This window comes from Anas acuta, chromosome 13 (genome assembly GCF_963932015.1).
Source record: "Anas acuta chromosome 13, bAnaAcu1.1, whole genome shotgun sequence".
NCBI lineage: Eukaryota > Metazoa > Chordata > Aves > Anseriformes > Anatidae > Anas > Anas acuta.
In genome coordinates, this window is record NC_088991.1 from 586,232 (window position 1) to 597,840 (window position 11,609).

Below are 11,609 nucleotides of genomic sequence, written 5' to 3' on the forward strand. Positions count from 1 at the left end.
CAAGTCAGGTTGCGGAATGATTTAGGAGAAGAAAATCTCCGTTCTTGCAAATACTCACAGGTGTATGGGTAGGGGAAAAGTTCTGAACATCTTAATTTAAGACAATACCAGGATAAAATCCTCATTATTTTTTTCTGCTGTTAGTCTAATCCATGGCATTTTCATCTCTACGAAGATGTTGAATTAGCTGGTAAGTGGTTTGGTTGATACTGAGAAGTAATGTCAGTATGACACAGACGCTTTCTTTTTATCTCAAAGAATAAAAGCAATGTCAATTAGTGTTCATATTGGCTTCAGTCCAGTCCTTCCTGAAGGGTACCTTACAGTGGGTCTGTTTCTCTGTCTTCTGGTCCTACTCAGATATGTTCCCTATTTTCTTCTGTTTGCTTATTCATTCATAGTGTGTTCAATGGAAGGTCCTGTGAAGATCTGCGGCCCTAATGATGAAGTTCCTTTTTCTCTTGTTCAACATGAGTGTTAGGAGTAGAGACTTCCTATTAGATAAACACAGATATGTATGGAAACTTGATGGAAAGGTTCTAGAAGCTCAGCTTTGGAGGGACCTGCCTTTGGAGAAGTGTTCAGTGGAGTTTCTCTCCATTAAAAAAATTTGCAGCAAATGCAGTATTTCTCTCCATCTTTGGGTACACTGAGCAAAGACAGTACATTTATGCCTGGAGATTCTACAGCTTGAGACTACTTTTGGGAGAGCTTTTTCTTGTTTCTTATCTTTCTGGCTACCTATTCTTTGCTGGAAATAAATCACTTCCAGCTGGCAGTTTTACAAAGGGTTGAAGGGCGTTCTCAGTCTCTTTTTTCTGTGGGCATTTGTTGTGGGAAGAAGTTCTTCATTTTCAGCTCCTTCCAAATCAGAGAAATAGTGGTGTTGTATGCCAGCTGTGGATGTGTACAAAAGTTTATGCCCAACTTGTGACTTTGTGGCACTGAGTACTGGTACTGCTCTCCTGGCAGTGAGCATCTTGGCATCCTGGGTTAGGGTGGAGGCAAATGCCTTCTGTTAAACAAGTATGGTTATGTATTACCTCAGTCTCTTCCTATTATTTTGACATACAAACTGAGATGGGGGGAAGGGGAAAGCTATTATTGAGACCTAACTGAACATTTTATCCAGATTCCTAATTGATTTTTGTCATGATACTTCCTGGTCTTTGCTTTTCCTTGTCCTACAATGCTCCTTCCCCAGATCTTCAATACATATTTCATTTCTGCTATTTGAGCTGAGCTGTTGCCTAATCTCAACATTTCTCTCTTCCTCTCACTTGCATTTCCTTCCACAAGTTTGTTGCATCATAATCACAAATCCCTTGCTTACTCTATCCACCTCTTGTAAACTTTATCTCTTGGTCTCAGAAGGGAATTAATAATCCTTCAAGCAACTTCATCCATTTAGCCTTTCACCCTAAATTATAGACTGTATGTAATTATAGACTGTATGTTTGGGCCTACTTAAGATGATAGGTCATGGCACGCATGACCTATCATCTTAAGTAGGCCCAAACATACAGTCTATAATTTACACCACTTGTTTGCTCACTCAGTCAATCCCAAGTTTCAAAATTAAACCTAGATTTATCACTATTCTAAAAAAGTAATTTATTTACTAGCAATGATGTTTTTGTGATCAGAAAACCTTTAAATCCCACATAATGATTTCTTAAAATTGCGACTTTATCAGATTCCTTCAAAAGAGGTACTTTGAAAGGGCTGATTTTAGATTCCTAAGTACTGTAAGTATCCTTGTTTTCAAAACAAACTTAACATCAACATTTTCTGAAGGCAGAAGTAGTCTCTTATTTTTTAAATTAAGCAATCTATTAATTTTTTACACACCATCCAAATTTTAAGCTCTTATTATAACTGTTTTGACCTTAAAACTTTTTTTAAATAAAAGTTTGTTTAGTTAAGGGGATGGGGCAACAGTCATTACTAAGAAAGTTGAATCAGTATGCCATGTTTCAGCAAATTTTCAATTTTTTTTTTTTTTCAGCCTAAGAGAAATCATTATGGGTGGCTTGCACGGATGGAAGAAAAACTTCTATAACTTTGTTCATTGTTAACTAATTTGATAAACAGTGGTAAATACTTTTTAGCCATCTCTCAGGATTACAGACAATATTGCCAGTGTTCAGAAAGTCCTGATTTTTCTCAGTTAGCTATTCCCACTGCAGGTATGTAGCACAGGTTCAAACTCTTAGTAGCTACATGTACTTTTGCAGCTTTTGCCGAATGTACCTCAGGATGTGCAGTTGGTATCTCAAACACAATTCTCATGAATTTGACCCTCTCTTTTTCAGAGTAAGTAAAGACTCTGAATTAAATTGAATTTGTATTTATAAATGTGATTTGCAAATTTATAAATTCATATTTATATCAGTTTGTATTTATAAATGATTATTGTGTCTTTGAAACCTAGTCAGGCTTTTTAGTATCTCTTTAAATACCATATAAGCTTCTGATGGTTCTATTTACTTGGTGGAAGATACTAGGTTCTTATGAAGTATTTATCTGTGTCTACTCACTCTGTATGAGTGAATTCAAGAATGCAGCAGCAGAGAAGGATTAAAGAGGATGAGGATGGCAAACACTGCATGGATAGAGGGGAGTTCAGAAGGATAGGAGAAAACATGGTTGTTGATAGCTTGATAGACAACTCATCCTTATCAGGAGATTGGAACAATAAACTATAACAAGTGGTATCAGCAATGTGAACTTAGTTGAATGAGGGCTGAAACTTTAAAATTGCTGTATAGCTTAACAGCTGGTATTAAATCAGCAGACAAAACATTTGCTGAGATCATGGAAAGTGTACAGAATTACCTTTCTGGTATCTGCAGAGCATATCTGCTTTTATAAAGAGGATCAAAAGAGAAAATGAGACAATTCTTGAATTTGTCAGTTCAGAAATAATTTAAATGATGTGTTAACAGACTAGATAGTGCATTATATGCAAAAAATGAAACAGTTTAGAAATGGTTATTGACTGGAGTAATTGATCCAAAGCAGCACATGGGAGAGTGGCAGGGCAGTGGAGGGTACTGAAACGCTGTAGGCAACCTGCAGAACTGCGTTCTGAGCAGGAGGCTCAAACCAGATGAGTAAAGCAGCATTTCTTGTTGCATGCATGAGTGCTGATCTTAAGTAACTAAAGGAAACTGAGGTATGCAGAGAAAACATGTGAGTCACTGCCAAACCTAATGCCCCTTATAAGGTACCATAAAACACATTCAGAACTGAGAGGCTGCAGAGGATGGTATCTGCTGTAGTCTGTCACAGTCTATTGTAAAACCACTAGTATCTCTACAGCTATTTAATTTGGCATACAGCAACCAAAATGCTATTGGATTTTGTTAGAAGTGGGAGTAGAATCTGAAATATGTCTTTGACAGAATTCGCAGACACCAGCAAGACTTGATGCTTTAATTATGCAGCAAAAATGTGTACCTTCAAAGTTTTTTCTAAGGAGGTAACATGCAACTGCAAAAACTGTTTGTCTCTAGCATGCCACAAAGGGAGGACATCATGTATTACCTAATAGACAGCAGTTGAGCATGTGATTTAAATGGCTTGATGGAGCTTAATACCTAAGGCTCTCAGTGGTGGGTGTTAGGGTGAGGTCATATATGATGCTCAGTGGAAATTAACTGGCCTCTTCAACATGGCTTTCCACAGACTTCAGGATAATATTACTATCTTAAACTTATGCAAGAAAAAAATCTCTGTTCTGGAGAGACCAGTCATACATCTTGCTAGGCTTCTTCAGTACTTAGGAAAGCAAATAAATAAATAAATAAATAAAAGAGGCAGCACAAAATTCCCCTGTTGAAATCGTATGATAGCAAGGGAGGGTGGAGCACAGGTGAGGCTCTGTGTCCAGACTGACTTCAAGATTAACTCGTACTTGCAAGTTAGTAATTTTTAACTGAAACTATGAATGAACTTATTCCATTAGCCGATTATAAGCACTCCTCCTGAGTCCAACTAGAGAAATATGTCTATAAAATATGGTTTTGAAGTTGATGGCAAGCCATACCTCTTCAAAGGCACGTCGTAATTTTACCAGCTAATCCTATCAATGCCATCAGTACTCATTTTTTGGCAACGGGCAATTAAACAGGTGCTTCACAACATTCCTGGCATTCAGTGTTACGTGGAAGTTAGTGGGATAAAGCACCTTAAATAGTACTACTGAGAAATTGTCAAGAATTTGAAGGGACTGAGAAACTTGAAGTGCTTTGAAGATTCAACAGTGTTATGGCTGGCAGTTTCACCTTAGCCATGCAATTTATCTTTAGGAACCTTAACCTTCAAATGTTCACGATGCACACCCCTTTTTTGCAGGTAGTCAGTAACTTCTCCAGGTTTTTGCCTATGGCAGTAACAGCATTCGATCTGCAGAATGAACTATCACAGAATGAATAGAAACACATTGATTCACGTGGCATTTGGGGACTTTTTATGAGTAATGGTGCTCATATTGTGTGAGAGAGTCCTTAGCCACTTTTGTCTATAAAGCTACGTTATGATGCTTCCCTAAGTGGAATAGGAGCAGTAATTTCACATCTGATGGAAGATGAGAATGAAAGGTCCATTGCCTTTGCCTCTAAATTTCTTACCTTGGCAAAATGAAGCTGCATGGAAAGTGAGGAAGAAGCTCTGAGCTGTTCTTAGCAGTTAAAACTTTTCACTGGTGCCATATAGGTAATGATTTATACTGGTTGAAGATCAAGTTTCAGCTTTAATCCCACAAAAAGGAGTTCCAGCCGTAACTGTGACAGAGCTTTTAGGATGGGAAGGCAGCTCGCTGTAGTGATATTGATTTCGAAACTACTAACAGCCTCATGAATGTAGATTGTCTGGCAAACTCGCCATTGAAAAATCACCTGTAAGAGTACTGAAATGGGGTCAGAAGTGGCCTACAGGCTCCGTGTGGCACAGATTAAAGCTTTTAACAGATGTATGAAAGTCCCTAAGTAATCTGAGAACTGAAATCTGCACAACATATGGTGTGTAGGAATTTATGTTCAGGGAGCAAACTTGCACGAGCAGGACTAACAAATGCTTGTACCTACAGATTTGCATTTTATACTTCATCTTATACCTTACTCTTGTCTCTAGAAATTTGTGCTCTTCCATGGCTTTTACAACTTCATCCTCCCCATAGAATTTCCAGTTGTGTTCTGCATCCCCTGATTTCCATTAAATTAGTTTCTGTATTATGGTGAACACAAGAAATAAATTGCATTTTGACGCCAGACCAACTGCATGTGGACCCACAGCTGATGTGAAGGTGGCTTCTGTACTCAATCTTTAATTATTATTTTTTATAAGTTAATCTTAGAGATCTTTACTCATATGACAGGTTTGGCTGAACTTGGTCAGTGGTTCCAGAAGCTGGTGGAGGATTGAAATGGGTAAAGCAAGCATATTTAACCTCGGGCATGGGATCCTGCTAAGCATCTGAAAATTACTGGATAGAGCTTGGTAGAATTTGATTGCTCTTGAATTTTAATTTTTCTTTCATGACAGTCATCATCTAGAAAACAGGCTTAAGATACCTCAGGTTGTAGATTTGATTTTTTTGGAATGATTGCAATAGATACACAGCAGGTCTTTCTAATAATAATGTGAGGTTTTCAGTGTCTGTCTTTCCCATATTCCAGATCTGAAAACTCCGTAGATGGAGTTTTACTGGAAATAACACTTAAAGCCAGGCTAAGTCTGCCTCCCCCATCTCGGTGGCTAGGGACTTCCATAGAAATAGAAGACAGAGCATAATTGTCTTAAGGGTTTTACTAAGTGTTCATCATGCCTAAATGTTTTCATTTGCACCTGGATGTTGCCAGCACTGTTTTGTTTAGATCTGTGTCAGCTATGTACATGCCCGATAAATGGCCTATGTTTGTGGGGGCTGTGTTTTTATTTCATCTGATATTCACCCTAATGCTCAGGATATAGCAGTGCTGGGACCGGAAAGAGTGAAATTCTCATTTTGGAAGCAAAGAGTTCCTGGATAAATTGCAGGCTAGATCAGAATGTAATGCTCACTTTAAAAGCTCTAATTGTGTTTTGTTTTGTTTTGTTTTGTTTTTTTTTGAATTAAGTAGGATACAAAATGTCTCAGCAACCCCTTACCATTCTGACATAGTGCATCACCGGAAAGATTTATTTGTGCTTTCAAGGAAGGAGTGATTTGCACTGTAACTGTAGGCAAAGATAACAAAACATCAGGTTTCTGTAGGGCAGCTGGAATGCAGAACAGACTATTACAAGTCAGATGTTGGCTATAGCACTGAAAAGCTGCATTTTGAACTTTCTCAAGTAGTTTTTTTTTTAAGCCTAACATAAAGCGATATTGGAAAGAAATGAAGTAATCAGGGGTTTCCAAGAGTATTGTTTTTCATAGGAGGAAACGAAGTAGTGAAATACAGCAGAGGTAATTTATGGAAAGTTAGGGTGATAATGTCACAGCTGTATCCTTCATCTTGTTAAGTTGGAGTGGTATTGAATGTGACACAGAAAATTAGGATGTTTACTTGGATGTTCCGTAGGAGGGACACATTGAAAATATGGAACATACACAACTGGCTGGCTGTATTGTGCTTTCTGCTTTTACTCACCTTGAGATAGCTGCTACAGAGCAAGAAAGTGTGACTAAAACAAGTACCCTTGAAACTGTCACAGTATTTGTTTGACGTCTGCTAGCCATACCTAAAGGCATGCTGCACATCACCTACCAGACTGCTTGTGCGTTGCATTACACCTACTGTGATGTTGATAGCTGGGACTAGAGCAGTAGCTGGAGCACAGCTTCTCAGGGTGCTCACCTGGCATAGCGGGAGAGCCTGCTAATGAGCACTGAGCAGCTGCTTGGACACCTGCAGAGTGTCTGGGGTAGCGTTGACAGCACGTGGAAGGGCACAGCAGTGATATGGGGCTGGCTTTTCAGGTGCCAGCAGCAAGATGTTGCCATTTAGAGTGCTGGTTATTTCCCCCATACTTCATGTCTTTGGAGAAGTGCTCAAGTAATGTAATTGAGCAGTGATCCTGGTATGGCAAATGATTAAAGATTATTGCAGATAATCTCCATGCATGTAAAATGCATAATTAGTAATGCATAATGCACTTACAGTAAACATAGATAAGTAGGAATCTTGCTCCTAATCCTGTGTTGAGCATAAGGATGCACTGGCAATACCCAGAGTAATATAACTGGTATCGCATCCACAAAGTGGATGTCACTTAAAGTGTTCACCACATAATCCAGGCACTCAGAAATTCTGCACTCCTTATGGGAAAATGAATTTCTGTTCTTAAATCAGTTTGTCTACCTATTTTTTCTATTACCCCTGCAGCAGAGTCAGCTCAGCACTTATCTGATTGAGGTTTAAATGCTCTGTTTAAAAAAAAAAAAAAAAGTGCAACCTGGATCCTCAGGAAAAAGCTTTAACAATGCATTGATCAGAGTTGCATGATGACTTTGGATTGTGATGAAGCCATGGAGATCCTTTATGTCCTGACTTAGTGTTAGTAGGAGTGTTTAGAACCTGAAGTGTTAAAGGTAAACTTTTATTAAATGCCTTTTCATAAATCTTAATTTCTGAAGTAGCTGTTAGCACCTTGGAGAGACTGATGAGAGGTGAGAATATCAAGCAAACACTTGAATTTGAAAACGTAGTGAAGGTGGACTGTAACAACACCTCCTCGTCCTGGTACCCATGCGGTGTTTGCTTCTTTGTCAGGTGAACTCTGTTCTAATGCTCTGCAGAAATGCTGCCAAAACTCTGTTCTTCATTAAATCATGTGAGAATGTTTTTCTTATAAATTTACCATGACTTGCTAGCTGACAAACTAGTTCCTCTTTACTTCTTGAATAATAATCTCATAATTTATTTATGCTTATTTTTTAAAATAGCTTTGATATGAAGTAGGTCCAAAAGATGGCCCTTTTGTCTTGCCAAGTCTTGGGTCATGGGAGAGCTAAGAAACTAACAGCATAGTTATTGATCTCTTCTGTCCTGAAATCCTATATTCAGAAACACAAGCTGATTTGTTTGCTTCATTAACATTTGTATCGTCTTCTCCATGATAATGCTGTTGTGTCTTGCTCAAAAATAGACATAGATTAATGCAATGTTGACAGCAAAATCACCAAGGAAGAAAACTGCTGCACTAGATAAACTTTACAGGTCATGTTCCTCCAGTTTCACAAACAGTCTGAGATGACTATTTGTGTAATAAGGCATGGCAGGGATTGTGATTATCATAAAATAATCAAGCCCTGGAGTATTTTAAAGGTACAATGCGTAACTGCTGGTGTTTGATTTCCTAGGAATATTATTATCTGGTAATACCCCAGCATCCTCCAATTTTGGAGATCCCTATTTCTGCCTAACTACTCAGGGCATACATGCTTAAGTATATTTATACACGTAAATACACACGGGCTCAAAAATGTAATTTATATGGAAAGGAACACATCAAGAAATTAGAACAGGAAAAATGCAAAACACTCGTATGCTGAAGAGCTCAGATTTGCATCAGGCTGGCAGCACCAGTAATAAGAACTGCTATTCCATTTCTGATGCAAGCACAGAGATGCATCTTATTTCAGCACAAGATATCAGTGCTGATTGTGAGGGGTTTCTGATCATGCCAGAGGTGAGGCATTAGAGTAATTACAATAACAATCTAACACAAGATGGGGCATTTTTGAGCTGTATACATCTATTAGTTAAAAATAAACATCTGAACATCATTAGCACTTTCCATGCAGCTGTTGATGATGTGATCTGTTCCTTTACTTGTAATTTCAGAGTGGGTGACACTGCATATTGAACAGGTTTACTTGTCTGTGTACAATACACACTAGCATGGCACTTTTCCTTTTCAGTTTCTATAGTTTTGTTAGCCTGAGGTAGGCACCTGCTTTTTGTTTTCTTCACCATGGATTTTTAACTGTGTTCTCACAGTTTAATGTGAATTTTAGGAAGTGTAGGATGGCTGAATGTATTTCATCTGTGCTCTTTACATCTGCTCCCTCAGAATTGTAAAGTCAATGTAAACATACAAGGTTGCTTTTGGAAAAGGAACCAGATGTGTATTCAGCCCCGTAGATCCTTAGAACTTGGCACCAAGGACAGGAACTTGCCCTAATATCCTGCAGCAAGTAGTTTTCTTACAGCAAAAATCTACAGGAATTTGAAATACAATCAACACATAAAAAAAGACCAAATAATGAGATTCTTCTGGAAAAATCTGGCCACTGGACAGAATGGATCAGTGGGACTCTTTGATGGATTTCCTAGATGAGGTTTCTAATAGTTTCTTACTGGACAAAATTTCAGTGCCTATATTTTTTTTTCCCCCTTTTCGAATTAACTGTGCAAGTATTTTCTTTAACATCAGTTTTTTAACATCTAAACTCTTGTGGTATACACACCCTTTTGTAAATGCTAGGTTTAATTATAGAACTTGATTCTAAATTGAAACACAACCTTCAGAAAAGCTTAGAATTGTATTTGCAGTAAAGGTACAACTCAGTGCAATCTCTTCAATGAAAAAGCACAAATGCCTGCAGGTCATTACACCGAATTTCACTGGCGTGAATCTCAATTCTGTGCAGTATCTTGCGGATGTCAGCATGAGATAAGTACTGCCCTGATCTTATAATGCAACAGAGATAATTTTCATATTTGGACCTGAGCATCACTTTGGGCTCTTAATTCTCGTGGGCTGTCCAAATGCAGTTGATTTGAAAACAGTCTGTTTTGATAGATGGATGGCATGTGCATATTAAGTAGATGGTTATTTAGGATGTAGCATGAGCTTATTTGCATCAGCTTCTGCATTACTGCACTCAGTCACAGAAGTATACACTGGGTTTTGGAGCATATTAGGAAAGCTGTAGATGTGTTATACTTGTCATTAATACAAATGTTCCCTGTTCATGGAAGAAAGGTCACACCTGTGGAGAAGAGCACCTACAAGACAACTTACACATTGCCTCAGTAGATGATTCCCAGGTTTATATGTGTACCAAGGTTAGAAATGCCTGAGACATTAGTTTTTTGACATTTTGTTTTGGTATAGCTGATAGATGCATGGAGGGAAGTGTACAAAGACAAATGCACACAACACATTTCTCCCTAAAATTATGCTGATGATTCTCTAAGCCAGTGATCCTCAGGAGTTTTATATTAAAAATAGTCTGTCATTCTGCAGTATATCACTCGTATCAGGTTTTTATGTGAATCATCACTTTTTTTAACATTACAAAGCACATACCATCTACAGACCAGCTGCAGAACACTTGCAATGGCCTTGAAAACTGCAAAGCACTGCTTCAGACCATCTAATAACAATGTTTAAGGCCTCAAGGCCTGAACACAGCATTTTGCTGTTTCTTTTACTTTACTGTTGATGTAAGGCTTATTACTCAGTAATCTTAGCAGTATGGCACAATGCAGGCCTAATTATCATTAGCAATAGAATTATTTAGGTATTGCTAGTAGTTTTCTAGACAGCTTGTAAACAAATGCAAATATACACAAAGATGCAAACAAATTAGCAAGGCAGGTCAGATGTAGTGCCAGCAAAAGCACTTGATGCACAATGCTAGGTTACAAATTAATTGTACATACTTTCTACCAAATGCTGAATTAATCCATAGAACTCATTGCCACAAAATAGTAAGCTCTTAATGGAGTCCATTGACCATGTATTTATACAGTTATTGAATGTCCATGGGCGTGACAGACAGCATAACACTTGCAGATCTGACTGCTGGGCAACATGCAGAGTGAAAAGAAACCTCCCCCTGAAAGTGAGTTATTCCATGATCATCCATTATAGGATCTGCTGAGTCTCCAGCAGCTGCCTCTGGTTGCTGTGGGAGATGCAGCATTCTGTATGACAGAACATGGGTGCTGTGAGGTTAAAATCAGTCTTATTAGTGATTTAATGACAACCTAGCTGTTCCTCAGCGTTTGTTTAGGATTGTCTATCCTAAAAAGCATTGAAGGCAAAATTGTTTTACATTTCAGAGCAAAATTTTTTAGGTAAAAGGGGCTGCATTGGAAGAAATCAGAAATTAAAGTAAATTTAAAACAACTTAAATATGAAATACTTTTCCTTGGAAGGTGAATTGATGGAAGGTGAACCAAATGTTTGCACAAGAATAAATTGTTATACCTAAATAAACAGAAGACTTTGTGCTGCACAGCTTCTGAATATTTAGAATGAAAGGGCAACTTAGCAAATATGTAGTTATTTGAATATTCATATTTAATAAGCAATGCACTTCAATAAGGTGTGTTGTAATAATGTGTAATAACAAACATTAATGGTAAGGATGGCTTTACTGTCAAATATCATTCACTCTTGTTGTAATCAGAGCAGATCTCAGTAAGAAGCAACAGACAGAATTACTTTACAATACTGCCATTGGAGGGCATGTTGGATTGCTGGGGTGGCTGGCATGCATTCCCACATGTGGCAGGGATGGTGTTAGGCCTCTAAAAACTGCAAATTTAGGGAAGACAGAGCTGCTTTAAAGAAAAAGGTACTCCTAATGTGTTTGTGATAGAGTG